We start from the raw sequence: 18696 nt of genomic DNA on the forward strand, positions 1-18696 counted from the left end.
ATTAAGGGATTCATCAATCAGGAGCATCCCATCCAGCAACGAGAAGGGTGCTCCGAGCAGGTGTACGAAATGGACGGCTTACATAGGAAGAAGGGTGGGCAAGGGGCTATTAATAAGAAAAGAAAGGGGTTATTTTGGGGCCAGGACACTTTCTTGGGGGGGGACATGAAAACAGGGAGGGTTGTCAGGCAGATTGCCTCATCTTTCAGTGGGTGATGGAGCCCGCCTACTTGGCAGAACATCTTATTGAGGTGACCAGAAAATTCCAGTCATCTTTATTAAGATTATAGTTCTGGAAGAGGCTGAAACTGCAAATAGATCAGTTATTAAATCTAGGTTTGGTATCACGGCCTTATAGTATGAGCGATGCCATTTTGGACCTGTGGGTTCTCTCTCTCTCTCTCTCTCTTTTTCTTTCTTTTTTAATCCTCACCCGAGGGAGAGAGAGGGAGAGAAAGGGAGAGAGAAAAACATCATGTGATAGGGACACATTGATTGGTTGCCTCCTGCACCACCCTGACCAGGACTGGAGACAAACTGCAACGGAGGTACATAAACTTGTCTGGAATCGGACCTGCGACTCACTGGTCCGCAGGCTGATGCTCCACCGCTGAGCCAAACTGGCCAAGGCTGTGGTTTTCTCTTTAACAGGCGTCTCTCAAGTCTTGAGTTGTTACCTCACTGCAAGTTGACATGGAGAGGCCCCTGTAGGTTTGTCCAGTGGTGGGGTCTAGACAGTCATGAGACCCACCTCTTCGTGTGAGTTCAGGGTTGTGGCTGAGGTTATCAGTGAACACCCAAGAGAGCTCCCAGAATCTTGAACAACTTAGGGGGGCCTTGCACATGAAGGGTCTCAGACCATCAGCTGGCTGTTCAGAGGACTGTGCCAGAAGCGTGCTGAGGAGCACGCAACTTCCCCTGGGTCAGCAGTGCAAAGGGCAGGAGCAGCAGAATGGGCCCCAGAGAGCTCTCTCTGCATTGTTGGTAAGGTGAGTTGGTTGGGACCAGGCTCCCTCTTTTAGAAGGAGGGTTTACACCCAAGTTTAGTTCCTGCAGACCAGAGGCCTTCTCCTGTCAACCCCCATTAATGCTCAGGGAACATTGAGACACCCCAGACAATGCCTGTACATCTCCTCTGCCAGGAATTAGGTAGCCTAGTATTCCTACAGGGACTTAGGCCACAGGCCCAGCTCCCCTTGCCCCTGGGAAGGATGATAGGATGGGGGACATGTGCCTGCTTGTTTCTGCATGCTCTCTTTTGACCTGTGAGTCCCTCCACCCCACCCCAAGACTATTCCTTAACCCATGACAAGTGATATGAAAGTCTCAAACCTGGTTAACCGGGGGCAGAACAGTGGGACACGGTATCTAGTTACCCCTCAGAAATGCCTCTGGCCATCACTCTTAGGACCACAAATGCTCAGTGATCATGAGCCTGTAATGCTACATTAAAGGCACCACCAAGCCTGGAAGCCCAAAAACTAAGGGAAGGACCAAGATCTCTAATGAGCTCTGGGTAGAGAACTCTTGTAAGTGGTTACTACACAAGGAAGAGGATTGTGGCTGCTTCTGTCAATGCTCCTGGGACAATCTTCCTCATTTCTCCACTCTAAGAGCCCCTCCTTAGCCCAGCCCACCCTGCCCATGACCTCAACACTCAGCCCATCAATGCCTGCTCTAGCACTCTCAGTTTCCAAGAAATGAATAATTCTGCTGGGTTGCTGCCATGCAGTTCTGTATCTTTCTGAAGGCTTTTCAATAACCAGCTTTTCTCACTGAGCAATGTAGGTGGCCCCTTGTCCTGTCAAGTTGAGCTCTTCCAGGTGTTTGCATGTGGTTTGCGTCCCTGGAAAAATCAGCACATTTGCTCCCTGACAAAGGGGAGGAGGAGAGTGGTCTACCTGAAAACTGACCAGGTTCTAATGAGCTATATGTGTAAGCTTATGCTGGTGGGATAGCTGGGAGAATAAATATTGAAAGCTCTTTACTGAGTTTCTTTCAGTACCACAACTGTGCTGTGCTCCCTGACATCTCAGAGTCTTGTACCTGCACCCTGCTATCTGGAGGGTTATTCATTCAAACACTCATGTTATTTAAAGTGTACTCAATGAACCTTCTATAAATCTAAATCAGTCTATTTTTTTAAAATCCTCACCCGAATGCTTTTCCATCTATCTTCAGATAGAATGGGAGGGAGAGAGAGAGAGAGACATCAATGTGAGAGGAACACATCAACTGGTTGCCTCTCGCACAACCGAACCAGGGCTGGGGACCAAACCACATCCAAGGTAGGTGCCCTTGACTGGAATAGAACCTGAGACTCCCTGGTCCTCAGGCCAAATGCTCCAACCGCTAAGCCACACTGCTCAGGGCAAAATCAATCTATTCTTAATATACATTAATGAAGACCCAACCTTCTGCTTTGCGTTTGCTTAAAGGATGGCCTACTATCCAATTGAGTCCTCTGTCTGTTTTTGTAGGCATGTGAACTAAGAATGATTTTAAATGAGAAAAAAAATCAAAAGAAGAATAATTTTACAATGCATGAAAATTATATGAAATTTCAGTGTCTCTATTTATTGGCTCACAGCCATACTCACTCATTTGCATATTTTCTGTGTCTGCTTTGGGCTAAAATGGCAGACTTGAGCATGGCTGGTGAAGCCTAAAATATTTATTCTGTGGCCTTTCACAGAAAGAGTTTGTCAACCGCTGGCTTAAAGCATGATATTTTTTATGTTAGGAATGGGATCACCCCCAAAAAATAGTTCTGCAAGTGTGGGGCCTTTGAAGGACCAACTGAATATAAACATTTGTATTTGCTGAGGTTTCCTGCTCAGAGCCTTCTCTTCGGCCAGCAGGAGCCCGCTGATGTGGTGACTCAACTGAACCACCTAACAGGCTGAGTGAGCAGCTGTCCAACAGCTGCCCAGACCCCTGACAGCTCTCAGGCACTGTGGCCTGGCTCAGGGGGCTAGGGCAGGTGCCAGGGCCGGGCTCAGAGAGTGCAGATTTTGAAAAATAGCCAGCACTAGACTCTGACTTCTCCACTAGACCTTTCTCTTCCTTTCTGTCTTGCCAGCAATACTTCTCTCTGGTCTTTTTCTATTTTTCTTCAGGCTTATATGGCCCCTGGGTCACAATTTCCCCAGAAAGGTTGTGGCAAAGTCAATTTTTTGAAATCTTAATAAATGCCTTTAAAAAACAAAACAAAACAAAAAAACACTCTCTTCTCCTCAAATTCTCTACCACCGCCAACAACTGTTCTTGATTCTTCCCAAGGCACCACAATGGAAGACTATTCTTTGCCTTTGTCTCAAGGGAGCTGGGATTGGGAGGATTCGGAACCTCTTGGCTTTAACTTCAAAGATAGGGAGGCCTTGAGAACTTCACGAAAACTGTTTCAGGGGAACATTAGAGAGCAAGGTCTCCCACCTCCGTTTCCTGGGCTGACGGGTGGAGAAGTGGAGAGGGATGCTAAGTGAAGAGAAATCAATGGCTGAGGTTGACAGAGTCCAGCCCTCAGGACTTGTCAGCAGAAAGCCATTTTGACCTTCAGCTTTCACTGAAACAAGTGCCACTCAGGGCTACCAGCTGGCATTGCTTCATCTGGGTAGAAATTGTCTTCTTTAGCAACAAGCATGTCCCTACAGGGCATGATATTTTAGCCTCCGGCTGTGGCCCTGTCCCAACCTGCTCTGTCCCAATGTGCCCTGCCCTAAGAATCCACTGTCCTCTCTACAACTTCCCCAGATCTGAGTTAGTCCCGGATAGAGAGGGACCTGGACATTTAGCAGACCGGAACCAACCTGAGATTCCTATCTGTCCGTGGACAATCGTGGTGACTGATATAGCCTATGCTTCCACAGTTTTTATTGCCATATTTGGGATTGGCCAGGTCAGGCTGGTGGCGACCTCACCAAGGTGTGTGTGTGTGTGTGTGTGTGTTCTTGTGCACTCACACAAGTTTGTGTCTCTGTTGGAGTGTGTGATGGGATTGGAATTTGGTGGATGATGAGAATGAATGTATGAAGAGCTATGTAGTCAGACAGATGTGAAGGTGGGACAGAAACAATGCCCACTCTCCACACTAGTGTCCAGTCTCTCGGGTATGGAAGGGGCTACAAGCTACCCTGACTTCTGGATATAGTCTCACTTTTCCTGCACCATTCCCAATTTTGGTTCTTCCCAAAGCACCACAATGGAAGGAGAATAGCAGAGGAGAGGTTGAATTTCTTCATCTCTCCACACCTCTGGCCTGGACCCTTGGTAACTTTTTCTAATTTGCGTGGTAGAGACAAGCTTTCTCCAGTGCCCCCCTTCCCCACTAATGGAGAGTGGACAAATATTTCCTCTCATCTTTCAGGTTTAAAAGCTTGACCTGCATTTCACAAAAGTCAGTTTGAGTTCAATTACAGTAGATTGCCTGATCTCATTTATTTTCTCCTGAAGATAGAACAGCTATAATTTGAAATGGAAATTTATGCAAATACTATGTAAATTAGGTCATTCCCAGATTAACCGGGGGGAAAAATCTGGTTACTTTCACGGGCACCATCTGTTCCCTCCTCATTTTTTCCATATTTGAACCCCAGCCCCATTTTCCAATCCACTTTGAAACTTGCTTTCTTGTGGCTGTGAAAAGAGATCTTTTAAGGGAAACAAATCACCCATCAATTTTCCAGGTGGGCTGTTCTAATGTTCATTCTGCTGTGGGAAGAGGCTCAGGTGAGGGGCTGGGAAGAGGTTTAGGGTTAACTGCAGGCTAGTGGCTCTCTGAGGAAGCAGCTGGGGCTGGATCTGCTGGACTGGCTTGCTCTGAGCTGAACAAGCGTGGGGGGTCTCTGAGTGAGCTGTCACACCCACACATCTGCCATGCCTTCCTTTTCTCCTCTTTGCCTTTGCCTGAAGCCCTCTCATGGCATCTAGAAGCTCCCCACTCCCTATCATGGCACTTGGAGTAGAAAGGTTTGTGGGCTGCGCAATCTTGGAAACTTTTGGGTCCAGGTATGTTTGTTGGGGGGCTCTAGTGCCCAGGCTGAGATGGGGTATGTGGTGAAATGGCTGTAGCTGATAAGGACTACAAGACTATCAAAGACATAGTAAGACAAACCTCCAATGGATTTGTGGCTTAGAACTGGCAGAAGACCAGCTCAATCCAACATGGTGACTAATTTCACCTCACAGTAACCCCTAGCCTCATGATACACTCATTGTAATCTGTTAGCATCCGAATGACACTCCCCTTGCTGCCATGATCAAAAATGGGAAGGACACAAAATGGCCAATGGTGCTCTTCCTAGAACCCCTTTCCCAGAAAAATCCTGAATGTTCCTCCCCCTTATTGAATGCCCTACCCCTTGATTAAATGAGCCTCAATAAAATAAGTAAATCCCACTAGGATTTGTGTCTGCGGAGCAGCCACTCTGTCCCACTGCTTCATTAATAAACTCTCTTTCACTTTAAACTCTATGCTTGCTCACATTTGCATTCTTTCCTGTGTGAAGCCGAGCCCACAGTGGGTCACGGACCTTCAGGTCCCCTCGGACCCCTGGAATGCCGACCTCAAGGCCTCTCATCCTTCCCCCATGGCTGCAGCCCATTCCTGCTTTGGGGCAGTGACAGCTCCAGTCCTGCTCTGGGAAGGCGAAGCCCAACATCTCTAGCTGGAGGGAGTTTCTACTCTACAACCCTTAACCTTCCTTTTCTCTTACAGGCTGTTCAGGTAAGGGAAGAGGGGGTGGAGTGGTATTTCTTTCACTCAGTATCACTTTCTCCTTAAAAGGAGTACAAGTAAGGAAACTGTCCAGCAGTTCATTAGTTCTTCCATCATGCAATGAAGAGGCCTCAGGGAACAGAACCACAATTGACTCACAGCAAATAAGTAACTTCAGCATAAATACTCTTGTTGCTGTTAGTCACTGAAATTTTGAAGTTGTTTGTTATTACAGCAGAGCAATGAGAGTTGACTAACATACCTTCTATAATCATCATGAACCTTTCCTCAAAACCACCTTAAATTTCAAAAAAATTTTTCAGTGGACGCATGTGATATTTTCTCACTCTAAGGCCAAATGAGAATAAAGTCATCTTTATAAAAATTTGCTTTTTTTCTTGATTCATAATATGACAGTACAAACTGTACTTGCATACATGGCTTCTTCAAAACCAGATCTTTAGGCAGTGGAAACAGTCGATGCACAGGCCCTGAGGCAGGATTGTAATGAGCCCTGTGTTACTGGAGAGTGGTGGGCTTGTGTGTGGTCCCAGAAAGTGTGCAATTTTAGAACAGAAGCACAAGGTGACACGATGACACTGTTCACAGTCACCACTGAGCACATGTGCTGGTGGTAAAGGAGGGCAGCACAGATTTCCTGCCCTCCCCCACCAAATAAAGGGGTCTATCAGGGAATCAAAGTCCAGCAGGCTCTAAGCAAATCATAAGCCATAGACTCTTAGAACTAGAACTTTGAGATCTCCCAATCAAATTGATTGCCATGTAGGGTCTATGATGCCTTTGGAAGGACTCCAGAATTCTGAGAATTGCCTGAATTGCAAAATGAATTTTTCAGGGAAACCTCCAAACCTTTCACTATAATGGGTCTATGACCCAAAAAAGGTAAAGAACTTCTAACTCCAACTAGTCCTCCATCCAAGGCCAGATTTGATGAGAATTGCTTAGCAGCAGTCAGCTTGGGCCAAATCCATTTTACCAGGTGCCTTGGAGACCTGGGTCTGTAAGCCCCATTCTCTCAGTGGGGGAACCCAGAGAATGCCCTGACTCTTCAGGCCTGGTGACCTTCAAGAAACTAGAGCTTTTGTGATGGGCCAGCAAACTCCCATGCACACTCTTTGCTGTTTTTAGACTGAACAAAAACAACCTTGCACATTGTTTTTTCAGAGGTGCTTAGGTGCTCCTTTGATAAATAAAATATCGTTGCGCTTGATGTGGTTACTGAATTCATAGTCACTTTGATCAGTATGTAGTTTCTCACCTCCTGGATGCTCTATGTAAGTCTAACACAGCGATTTTCAGCCTTTTTCATCTCAGAGCATGCGTAAATGAATTACTAAACCTCTGCGGCACACCAAAAATATATATATATTTTGCTGATTTGACAAAAAATATGTATAATTGTGATTCATTCATTCACAGTGGACAGCTATTGTGTTGGCTGTCATAATTTTTTTACTCTACAATTTAAGAGAAAAGAGGTCAGTGCCCCTGACTGAACAGTCAGGTACTGCATATTTCTCTCTCTCTTTTTCCCCTTCTTCCCTCCCTTCCACTCTCTAAAAATCAATGGAAAAATATCCTTGTATCCTTGGGTGAGGATTAACAAAAAAAGAGAAAATCTCTGGATAACCAGTCTAACATATAATTAGTCTAATGGAAATCTAATATATATTGAACTCCACATAAGTTTATTATAATGGGAGGGGTGTCTGCCAAATATTTTAAGCTAAATGGGAATCTCTATAATAGAAAGTAGTTGGAACTGTGTCTGTGGTGAGAGGGGACAGAGCTGGACACGTGGCAGGGAGCCACGGGTAGTGGCCGAGCGTGGCAGCAGAAGTGAGACTCGGGCCACACAGTCACAGATGGAGACTGAGGCGTGCTCCTCCGACAGGAAAGATGCAAATTTTCGAAAAGCCCCTGATACCACTCTGCTTGTTACTGGTGTTTTAAATACCAGTCAAATACCACATTTACTAGTGTCACTTCTGGAAGCCCGACTTCCCCTCCTCCTTCCCTGAGAGAGGGGCTCCCAGAACCCAAACTGACCTCAGGTGGTTAGACCTGCAGGTGTGTGATTCCCTGGGGACCCTTTCAAACCAAACCGTGAGCAGAAAGAAAGGCTGAGGGCTGGGGCTCCTTTCCAGTCCTCCTCTCAGTTTTCCTTCACTTCGCTGCCCAAGCATGTCCTCCATACCTGGCTCAGGGTCCAGAGCTACTGAATATTTATTGAGGGCCGCCTGGGAGACTGAGAACAGGAAAAGCAGGCTCAGGTGGGTGTCTGTGAAACCTGCCTTGGTGCTGGCCGCACTTCCCAGCCTGTGCTGCTGAAACATGTCCTGCCCTGCCCTGCTGCCCTCCTTTGAGGCAGGTGTGGACTTGGCCGCTGCCAGGAAGCTTGTTGCCATTCTCTGTGCTGATTTCCACTGGCTGCTCAGAGCCAACTGTGGCTCCATTGTCCGCAGTGACCTCAGTTGACCAGCTTGGCCTGGAGCCCTGCCCTGGGAGGATGCAGGCTACCACAGCATCACAGAGCCCTGCTTTGTGGCCCTGACAGGAGGAGTTGTCATTAGCTGTGAGATGGTCCTTGGCAGATCCTGGCATATGGTGAGCAGACAGCCCTGTGCTGGTCACAATATTTCGAGTCCCCAGCTGGATGCGCCCAGTCTGTCTGGGATGTGTTGCCTCCACCTCCACGTTTTGCTAACCCAGAGTAGAGGCAGGGGTGGCACAGGAGCAGTGGTTGGAGCCTGGTGCCCATCATTATGCAGATTGACAGCTATGGCACCATTAAGGTTGTTCAGGGCCCTTACGTGGTGGTCTTCCTGGTGGCATGATGTGCTCAGAGTCTGCCCATCCCCACATTGGGGCACAGGTCCCTCAACAGTGCAGTATCCTGTGGGTTAGAATGAAGACTATATTAAGAGTCTGGCTCTCCTGGTGGGGTGGAGGGAGTGGGAAATAGCCAATCAGTTCGATAAAAAAATGGGGAAAAACTATGAACAGGCATTTTTCAGAAGAGGAAATGCACAGGGGTAAGTGAACATATGGATATTTGAACCTTGACAATATTCAAGACGATGCAAATTAGGACCACAATGAGACATGGTTCCTCCAGTGCAGGCATCCTGGACTCTCCTGGCCTGGAGAGCTCTCTTCCGATGGTTTCCCTGGGAGGCCTGGCCCACTGTGCTCTGGTTTTTTCTTCCCCCAAGTATCTTCCCACCCAGAGCCTGAGTGGGACTCCTACCCTTCTCCCTCCTGTCCCCACCATGGAGGTTGGGGGCAGCAGATCCTTCATTCTCAGGCAGATTGCTCCCCCACAACCCATTCTCAGAATCTTCTCTCAGCTCTTCTCCCAGGTCTCAGCCTGGCCAACAGGGCTGCAAGGACATCTTCAAAGAGAAAATCAGTCCACTTTACCTCACAAGCCAATGCAGATCTTAAGGCAGACTGTTTAAGATAAGAAAAATATGCTGACGGCACCTTCTAGACCACGTCCAGGAAAGAGAGGCTCCCTCAGCTGACCGAGGAGCCCCTCCTCCCAGCAGCAGTGTATACTGCTGGCCAAGCGGAAGCCACATGTGCTAAGGAGGCCGTCCTCCTAGCGGCTGCTCCCTTCGCCTGCTCACTCCAGTCTTATTGCACTCTTCCTTTGGACACCCTTTGTGACCAGACTATAAGAACCTAAACAAACAGCTAAACGGATATCCTGAAGTGGCTGAACCCATGCTTGGAATGAGTGCTGGATACAGCTTAGCCTATGGTGAACTTTTGCATAATTATGTGTCCAGCACAGAATAAAACACCAAGCAGGTGTAGGTGAGGGTGCCATTTCCAACGGGGTGCTCTCAGGCGTTGGTGAGACCTTGAGTCAGCTGTGGTCTGCTTCCCTTGCTGCTCTGCTCTGAGAGAGCTGCATCATAGCTGCCCTCGCCGCACTCAGGGCCTACGGATGTGTCCAGCCCAGGCACTCCGTTGCCACTCTTTGTTGTGGCCTTTATAAAAACAGCAGGCAGGGAAAGTCTTTGATATGCAATGCTCCCCCACCCCCACCCCTCACAGTCCCTGTCACTATTATTCCTAATAAGATTTACTTCTTTCTTTCTCAGTCCCTCTCTCTTTTTTTCTGTCTTTCTTTTACTGAACAAACCAAGCCTTCATTATGCACCAGATAGTCTTTGTGACCAAAATAGTTACAGATCCCTGCCCTCACAGAAATGATATTCCAACAAGGGAGACAGGACATAAAAAGTGAAACCTATAACATGCGAAGAGCAACAGGCAATCCTGAGAAACACAACTATTTACAGCTGTGAAAAGAGTTAACTTCACCAACCATTAAATGATAATGAATGTGAATTGAGCGATCCCTGTAAGCCAGACCCTGCATTTAGTGATTAATGTGCATTATCTCATTTAATCACATAACAGCTCATGTGGTAGGTGCTGTTATTATTGTCAGTTTCCAGATGAGGAAACTGGCCCACAGGGACTTGCCAAGATAACGCAGCTGCTAAGAAAGAGAGTTAGGATTTGAATCTGAACTGTGGGACTCTGATGTCTTTGTTCTTATGCCTCCCAGCTGGGCCCTGACCCTCCTTGGCACTTACTCAGCAGCCTCCAGACCGCAGGGCAGTGAGGAAGTCACCTCTGAACAACACCATGGTGAGGAGGTCACCTCTGGATCTCACCACACTAGAGACGGAGTGTGTAGCCTTTGAGCATTTGGGTGATAAAAGGAGTTTTCAGGTGGGTCTGAAATGACCACTGTTTTCCTACTGTGCAGAAGGCCTCACCTGTCCTGTATGCCACCATCTACCCTGGTCCTGGCAACGGTTGCCTGGGGGTGGTGCCTTTTAGTCCCTGATGGATGTGTGGTTCAGGCCCCAGGATGCACCAGCCTGGAACAGAGCACACATCAGAGGTGCTTCCCATTGCTGCATTGCCTAGGACATCAACAAAGCAGGGACTGAGAGACCCTGGCTCTGTGGGGACAGCCTGAATGTGCCTGGGGCAAGATTAAAAGCAGTCTCAGACTCCAGAGAAACCACCCCCCTCACAGCCCATGCATACTGTTTCCCCAAAGTGGGGTGTGTAGTATGGGGGGTACTCTCCAAGTGCCTTCCCTACCCATAGTGACAGAAAGCTGAACCCAGAAAAGAAACAGAGCACGATTGTGTGTTTGTACATTGTATACATATGTGTGCATGTGCATGTGCATGTGACTTATCAAAGCTCAATACATGAGCCTGAACAATGACACTCCCTCCTTCTTAGCCTATAATAGGGAAAGCACCAAGTCTATGCTGAGGAAATAAATTCCAGTCCTTTTATAAATAAGCTGCGTGACCTTGGGCCAGTTGCTCAACCTTTGACTGTCAAGTAGGGCTAAGAACTTCTTTCCTGCTTGCCTTCTGGATGTGTGGTGAGGGTCACAAAAACACCTTACTGAGTGTGCTTGGTAAACTGTAACACGATATGTACATCCCTCATCCTTGCAGCAACTGAGATGCAGGATCCCACCAGAAGGAATCACCGTGAGGCTTGTTTAGGCTTAGGGCAATTAGTGATTAAAATTCCCACTCAGCCTGCTCACTGGCACAGGCCACAAGTGCTGAAAACCCTCCACTCTGGTCCAGAAACATTGTTCTAAGACCTGTCCTTCCCCTTCCTCTGCTGTGGCCAGCAGGTGAGAAGATGTGGTTGTAGGAGGGGGAGGGCTTTGGAGAGCAGATGCCATAAGAATGAGGTTGCTGGTGGCCCTTCCCCAGGGTGAGACTCACACACACTGTTTCAACAACACCCTGCTGCATGTGGCACCCCTATCCGGGCAACAGCCACAGTGTAAGGCCTTTGCCTAAGCTAAGTGCGAGCCTAGGAGATGTGCCATCCACTCTCCATAGTGACAGATGGACCATAAAATCAATAAGGCTCTGCCCTCATTCGGCTCAACGGGTTTCTCATGCTCTCTTTAGAGGGAAGTTGCTTGGAAAAAGTGAACTCTTATATATTGGGCCTCCTATTGCTTACCATATGTTTGTTATTTGGTTTAACCCACCTATCAGGTCTGTGAAGCATTAACCATTCTTTATATCTGAGAAAGCTCCACAGCTCCAACTGGAATCTGGATGTGTTGGCTCCCAAATCATGGGCTCTGACAGGGCTCATTATTGTTCAGGCAAAAAACCCTTCCTAAGTACCTGTTGGTGGCAGGACTGCTGGGGATAGGAACTTCACAGGAGGTAAGGGCCCCGTCAAGGGGATTGGGACAGACCTACAGCCTACAGTGCAGGGGCCCCAGGGGTCATTCACTTTGTGCTCACTCTGGCCTGAAAGAGGGTTGAGTAGGACAGCCGTAAGGCATGTGATGACCCTCAGCCTCTCAGGTCTGGAGGACAGCCGTCATAGCTAGAAGGACTGGTGAGTCCTCCCAATTAAATCCCTCAGCAGGTTAGAGGGTCCTACTAGATCCTGAGGGTCATGATCAATGACTGGTGGTTGAAGCTGGTTAGGAGTTCCTCCAGGACTTAGACTCCAGCCCAATGCTCCTTCTCCCCCAACGCTGTGTGGGCTGAGGCTTGAAGGGGTGAGGTGGGCATGGTTGTGGCAGCTCAGGGCCAGGTCTGAGGGACCAAGCTTGGTGTGGCACTGATCCGAGCTTGCAGAGCCCCTGAGCTGGTTGAGCAACTGTTTGCACTTTCCCAGCAGCCTCCGTTCTGGGAGGCAGGCCAGCATTCATAGCCTTTCCCCTCCTTTCCTTTTTGGTAAAAGGGGAGACAGCTCCAGGACACCAGAGCCAACAGCATGCTCGGGGGTGCACTGCCCACCCTTTGGCTGGTCTGGAGGGAGAGGCCTCTTGGAAGCCCCTTTCCCTCTAGGTCTGGCCATTTGGGGTCTTCCCTTTCTGCAGCAGCTGGAGCCCACTTTCCTATATGCCCCTCTTCACATGGTGCTCCCTCTTCCCAATCTCTATGCCCAAGCCCTTTGTCCCCTAAAGCAAAAAGATTGTTATCAGTCTGACACTTCCAGTGGATGGTGCTCCTCCTGGTGAAATGTTCTGGGACAGGGTCCTGCCGGCCGTGGTGTCATGGGTGACTAGTGACAACTTTACCTGAGAGTCTCTGAGATGTGTCTAAGGGAAGGGAAGCCTCCTTCACCCTTGTCCCCAGGCCCCAGCCTCCAGAACTCGCTGTTTTTATTTGAAATCCAGTCCTGAGATTGAGTTCCCAGAATGCTCTGTCTTCCTGCTTTGGACTGCCCCATGTCAACTGCAAATTATTCCACATAATACACATAGAACATGTGTTTACAAGTCTCTTGTTTTCTTAAGTGGTTTTCTTTGACGTTCCCTGGAGGCTTTTATCTAAATAAGCTCTTCTTCTAGGCAAAGGAGGAGAGATTGATTTGCTGTCCTCAGAAATTAGGAAGCATGAAATTATGCAGTTTCCGCTGCTGGAGGACAATGGGCGGGGGCTCCCGGGAAGAGGGCTGGCACTGATCACAGCCCTGCAAGGCTGGCATCACCACCAGAGGACAGCGGATGCCTGGGGACAGCGGGGAGCTGGGCTGTGCTCCTCAGCACCTTCCTGGAGGGCGGGTGGTGCCCTCAAGGCTCCTCGAGGCCCCGCAAGGACCCTGGCTTCCCTCATCCGTGAACAGGGCACTAACCCCTGTCCCAGGGCCCCTCTGATTGTTAAGCAGTGTGAGAGGAATGCCAGGGCAGCCAGCTTTGGGCATTTCCGTGCCTTTGAGTAGTTTCCTTTTGGTCCATAGAGTTTTGGAAGATCCCCCCTGCCCCCAGACACTGTTTAATGTTTAATCTTTTAAACTTTGGGCCATATGTAATTCAGGGTTGGTGTTAATTTAGCCTCAAGACCTATGATTACTTTCCATATAATAAAGTTATAAAAAGACAGTGAATTCCACAGAGTCATTTGAAAGACAATGTTTAGACCCTAGAGCAGTGATTTTCAACTGGTGTGCTGCAAGAATTTTTAAAATATGCAATACCTGACTATTTAGTCAGGGGCACTGACCTTTTCCCCTTAAATTGTCAAATTAAAAAGTGACAACTGCCGACACAACAATAGCCATCAGGTGTGAATGCCTGTCTTGAACCATAGATATATAAATCATATAATAGAGTTGCATCTTATCGGTTACATTGCATAATAAGGTTGCATCTGATTGGTTAATTCTTGGTACCAGAAATTCTTATATACAAGTATAAGCACCTGATATTTTTTAAAAGTCACTTTGGAACAAAAAGGGTAGGTGATTACTATTATTATTAATTTTTTGTAAATCAATACAAATCATACCTTTTTTTTTTTGTCAGATCGGCAAAAAAATATTTTTTGGTGTGCTGCAAAATTTTACAAATTAGTTTATGTGTGCTCTGAGATGAAAAAGGTTGAAAATCACTGCTCTATGGACATAGACAGTGTGAGCCAGGAGGTCTGGTCATACTTACCCCATCTCTAAAAGACAGTGTGCAGGAGGTGAATGAGTCAAAGTTATCTGAGATCTAATCCTGGCTCTGCTGTGTGACTTTGAGCAAGTTAATTAACTTCGCTGTGCTTCTTTTCTTCCGCTGTCAGAGGGAAATGAGAATATCTATCTCACTGTGTTGCTGTGAAGATTAAATAAGGAAATGAATATAAACTTCCTCACACAATACCTGACACATTGCAAGTGCATAATCAATAACAATTCTTTTTCTCTTCTATAATCTGAAATGCCTAAGAAGAAATCTAGCATTAGGAATCTCTCAACATTTATTAGAGGAGTTGCCTGAGAAATCACAAGTGTTTGGGAAGGGGTTTAGAAAAAAAATGTGGTCTATGAGGATGTCACGTGGTCACCAGAAATCAAGGATGTAAGAAGTTCTTTAGCAGACATTAGGAGGTTACTTTTTTCATTTGAATCCTAGTGATGGATGCTTTACAGTGTGTAAATAAAAACACTTTTCATTTGTGTTATAGGAAAACTATCTCTTAGGGCCACACACTATAGGTAGCTCAATGCCACTCTCCAGGTACATGGGGCCCATCCTACATCTTGGTTCCATCTCCTTCCCTAGTCCCGATCCTTAGGAAGTGCATAAAGGTCGTCATAAGTACATGAGAATAATTGCTCAAGACCACTGGTGAGTTTCTCCCCAGTCTTCTTGCTCTTCAATAAAATAGGAACAATTGAGGTAAAATGACATTACCATGGGTAACTGGGAACAGAGTTTCTGTCCAGTACTCCTTGGACCTGCCAATCCCCAAGGTTGCCTCAAGCATAGACCAACAGCAAGTTCAGGGCCTTGTAAGGAAGATTTTTCTTTAATAATATCCATCCCCACACACAAAACACAGGCTTCGCTGGAATTGTTAAGAGTGGAGACAAAAAAACTTGAACAAGAAAGTTCCTTGTAGTTTTATTACAAACAACCAAAATGCCCATCAACAGGGGAATGGAAAACAAACTGTGGTATATTTATACAATGGAATATTACACAGCCATAAAAAAGAGTAAATTTCTGAAACACACAACAATGTGAAACACAGTCATTATGCTGAGAGAAAGAAACTACACACAAAAGTACATACTGTATGATCTATTTATATAGAGTTTAAGAATTGGCAAACATAGTCTGAGATGAGCAGTGGGATGGGGATGGTTACCTTGGACTTGAAGGGGGCACAAGAAACCTTCTGGGGATGTGGGGATGTTCTGTATTTGGTGATGATTACATGATTGTCTGCGCAGATATTCATAAAGATGTGCATTCAAGAACTGTGTATTTTACTGCATGCAATTAAAAATTTTATGTCAAAAAAGATACATTGGAGAATTTTTCACATAATATTAAAAAGATATTCTCCCCACAAGTATGCCCCTTGTCCTCTGAACTCCCTAAAACATGTATTTAGTCACCCCAATAGCCACTTGTGACTCTTACTATCTTGTACCCCATATCTAATTGATCACCAAGTCCTGTCAGTTCTACATCCTTAATAGCTTTAATACTCATACATTTTTTTCTACCCCTAATGCCCTAAATCCATACTAGCATCATCCTCTGAACTTCCTACCTGGTCTTCTAGCCTCCTGTGGTCTTGCTGTCCTTCAGTGAACTACACACACTGCTAAAGGGATTGTTGCCCTAAACTGCAAATCACAGAATACTTTAAAGGATCACATAAATCTCAGATAGAAAGAATGGTCATAGACAGGATGGCCAAGGAAGGCCATTCTAATATGGCGGTATCTGAGCAAAAGCCTGAGAACGAGATTGCTTGCCACCTCATACCCCAAGTGTATGCCATAATCATTCTGATCTGGCAATTCCTAGAACTGGCTGTGCTCCTCGGGCCTCAGGACATTTGTACATATTACTTTCTCTGCCTGCAATTCTCCATGGTGTCAAGAATTGAAATTTTACCCTACTTGTAGGCTAATACATTAGCCTGTTACAACTTTGTGGATGTTGGTAGAAGTTATGAGACTCCTGGGTCAGAAAAGGACAGTATTTTTCTCCTAGAAATAGTAGTAGCCAGAGTGAGCAGTTTTCTACTGTTTTATTTTATTTTATTTTATTTTATTTCCTTTATTGATTTTACAGAGAGAGGAAGTGAGAAAGAGAGAGAAAGATTAATGAGACAGAACATCAACTGGCCGCTTCTGGCATGCCCCACACCAGGGATCAGGCCCACAACCTGGGCATGCGTCCTGACCGGGAATCTAACTGGTGACCTCTTGGTGCATTGGTCGATGCTCAACAACTGAGCCACACCAGCCAGACTGTTTTTTGTTTTTAACCCCAGATGACTCAACAGCACAATTCAGTAAGATAGATAAGCTCTAAATAAACATCAAAACTGTTCTGGAAGAAATGAGAGCATAAATCAAGATGAGAATAGTTGAGAAAGGTGTACTTGACTGCAGCATTCCCGGAATTTGGGTATTGGTAGAGCCTTGGTATTAGATGATGGGAGCTCACAGGAAGCAGTTCCTCCCCATAAGAATCTGCTCAGGGCCTGGTGGGAACACAGGCACACCTACCGATTGATTGCAAGGCTGTGTTCTTAAACTCTGGTAGAAATATGCACAAAGGATTATGGAAGCCCTCAGGACAGATAGGAGGAGGCCACTGAGGCTAAATTTTTACAGATGGGCAGGATTCTTCAGAAGGACTTAAATAATGGTCTTAGAAATAGAGCTGCATACAGGAGGAGGACAAGTGCATTTCTGAGGCAAGAGTCCCTTAATTTTCACATTTATACAAAATGACACTTGTTTTTTAGTGGGGAAGTAGGGTATAAAATTTCCTGAGATGCTCAGGTGCTCGGTACCAGATGATGTGAAATTCCTTTCAGGCACTGCAAAACAAAGAATGGGAAGAGAGGGCTCTTGGGATGAGGTGCCAGGAACATGCTTTCTCGGGTGGGGTTGACCGATGCTCCCATTGAGGAATAAATCTTCAGGATCTTTGCCACAGTCAGAATTGACTCTGGTTCCTCTGCTGAGAACATGCCCCGAATTCTACCAAGGCTGCTCATCATGCCCAGTTGGTGAGATTTCAGAACCAATGCTGCCAATAGACTACTCCCCACTTGCAAGGCAATTTAGGACACCCTGAGGCCAGCAGCCTTTTTGATTCCTGAGGTCAGCATGAGCCTGGCACACCCCAACTCCACTATATGCCACCGGCACTGCCTTTAGGCTGGGCTCTGTCTGTTGAGAGCAAAAAGCTCTGCAGAGATGTATGTGGGAAGGGTGGAGGCCAGAGACATATGAAGCCAGTAAGAGCTTAGAGTCGCTCCCCATTTCCTCTAATTTCCTTATTGGGCAGGTGAAGAAATGGAGGCTCTGGGAGGGTGGGGACCTGATCAGGGCAATGTAACTGCTTAGGAGAGAGCTCTCTCCTCACCTATGCCTTCTAGGTGTCTGTGAGGTCCTCTGATACCCCCTGAAGGTTCCTATCAGAGCCCCAGCCTTCCACACTGAAAGCACGAGGAACTTGTCTCCTCCTACCTAGACTGAGAGACCCCTGAGGGAAATTCCATTTTCTCATCTGGCACATAGTAGGAGCTCGGAGAGTGCCTGATAAATGGTGACCAACTGGACAAATACCATAGTCTGGGCAGGAATGGCTTGCACTATTTTGTCATTGCTGCTGCTGCTGCTTCTTCTTTTTTTTTTTTTTTTTCACTATTATGCTTATCTAATCTACAAGCCTTTATTCACATTCCACCAGCTGTCCCAACAATGTCCTTAACTTCAAAAGGAAATCAAGATAGTATGTTGCATTCAGCGCATGTCTTTTTAGACTTCTTTAATCTGGAATAGTTCCTGAGTATATGTATCACATAGCACTGGACACTGTTGAAAGCCCAGGCCTACAGAATGCCCCTGAATTTGGGTTTATCTAATTATTGGGTTTAGGTTATGCACTTTTGGCAGAAATATCACAAAATGATGCTCATGTCTTCTCACTGCATCACATCGGCAGTCACATGCCGTTTATAACTTTTATCGGTTGATTAAAGTGATGTCTGCAGGTTTCTCAGTGGCCAAGTTACTCTTTTTTTTAAATCTTTATTGTTGAATGTATTACAGATGTTCCTCATTTTCCCCCCATTGACCCCCTCCTTCCCATTCCCGCCCACATCCTGCCTTTTCCCACTGTTGTCTGTGTCCATTGGTTATGCATAGAAGTTCTTTGGTTTATTTCCTCCCACCCTCCAACCCCCTTCTCTTTGAGGTTTGTCAGTCTAGCAACCAATTTGTTCTTCTTAATCCCTTCACATTTTTCACCTATTCTCCCCAATCCCCCCCATCTGGCAACCAACAAAATGTTCTCTGTATCTATGAGATTGTTTCTTTTCTGCCTGTTCATTTTGTTTGTAGATTACATTGTCAATAGATATGTATTCATTGCCATTTTGTTTGTTCATATATTTTAT

This window comes from Molossus molossus, unplaced genomic scaffold, assembly GCF_014108415.1.
Source record: "Molossus molossus isolate mMolMol1 unplaced genomic scaffold, mMolMol1.p scaffold_m16_p_7, whole genome shotgun sequence".
Taxonomy (NCBI): Eukaryota; Metazoa; Chordata; class Mammalia; order Chiroptera; family Molossidae; genus Molossus; species Molossus molossus.